The sequence below is a fragment of the Acanthisitta chloris genome, unplaced genomic scaffold, assembly GCF_000695815.1.
Source record: "Acanthisitta chloris isolate BGI_N310 unplaced genomic scaffold, ASM69581v1 scaffold16309, whole genome shotgun sequence".
Lineage (NCBI taxonomy): Eukaryota > Metazoa > Chordata > Aves > Passeriformes > Acanthisittidae > Acanthisitta > Acanthisitta chloris.
Window position 1 is genome coordinate 17,096 of NW_008691006.1, and position 480 is coordinate 17,575.

General features: G+C 45.2%; 1 protein-coding gene across 1 annotated transcript in view; it reads left to right on the forward strand.

Moving 5' to 3' along the window:
* The window catches only part of OLFM1 (olfactomedin 1), a 20,191-nt gene that overhangs the window by 15,396 nt on the left and 4,315 nt on the right, over positions 1–480 (forward strand). The gene's annotated exons all lie outside the window — the stretch shown is intronic.

The window sequence follows — 480 nt, forward strand, 5'->3', positions numbered from 1 at the left end:
TGTCATCTGACTGCATTTGTCCTCCATCCTCCACCTTCATTGTTGTAAGGAATTAACTGACTGCAGCCAGAGAGAGAGATTTGTTTTGCTTTGTTTTGGTCTTTTCTTTTTTTTTCCCCTTCCATTCAGACCATTCAATTTTGATCCCAAGGAGGTAGGAGGCCAATAACTGGCTGAAAATCAATGCAGGCTTCCCATGACTGATGGAATGGAAAATATCTCGAGTGTTTGCTGAGGATTTGCAGGCAGCAAAACAAAACAAAAGGCACACAGCTTGGCTGCATGTAATTCCCTCCTGCAAGCAGCATCCTTCATCAAAGGATAAAGGCATCAGCAAGGGCTGTTTTGGGGCAGTTATTTTGGGAGCTGTGCCCTGTCATTGGCTCTCTGTAGCTAAGAGAGGACGAGGGATGCTCTGGAGAAGCCACATAAGGATGGCTACAAGTCACCTTTGAAGGTGACTTGAGTTGTCAGACTCTT